We start from the raw sequence: 614 nt of genomic DNA on the forward strand, positions 1-614 counted from the left end.
TGAACTAATTTAGTAATTGATTAATCGTTAACTGGAGTATAGGGCCACTTAAATGTGCATTTAGCCGACAGAGCGACCCACTTAGAGCAGGAATTATACCAAGATTGTAAAAACATGTAAACATTTTGCATTTAGGAAGTAAAAAGTTTTTGTCTGTCAATATTCTCCATCCAGAATTCCTCCAAAGGAAACATTTGAACGTTTTTGTTTCACCTGGTTTCATTTCATAAAAGATCTTCTTTGAGGAGCCTTTGGCTATCTGATTAAAAGATAAAAAAAAATAAAACCTAACGTTGTTACAGTAACTTACTTTTCTCAAGTTCCACAAATCAAAAAACTCTCTCCTGCTTCTTTACAGAAGTCCAATCAGAAGCTTTTGCCTGTTTTAGCGTAGATAATATTAAGTTTTTTTAATTTGGACTAGTTTCTTGGCCCAATATTAATTTATTTTAGTGTCTTTTTTTTTTTCGTGCTCCAAGCACTCGCACCCGCACACATACAGACTAGAAGACACACAATTAGAAAGAGAGAAGGGGGAACTTAAGGCAGAATAATCAGAGAGTTAAACCGCGCAGCACAGTTGATGCGCTGCTATGTGAAAGGGACAGGAAAGA

This window comes from Cyprinodon variegatus, unplaced genomic scaffold (assembly GCF_000732505.1).
Source record: "Cyprinodon variegatus isolate N-32 unplaced genomic scaffold, C_variegatus-1.0 Scaffold29, whole genome shotgun sequence".
Classification (NCBI taxonomy): Eukaryota; Metazoa; Chordata; class Actinopteri; order Cyprinodontiformes; family Cyprinodontidae; genus Cyprinodon; species Cyprinodon variegatus.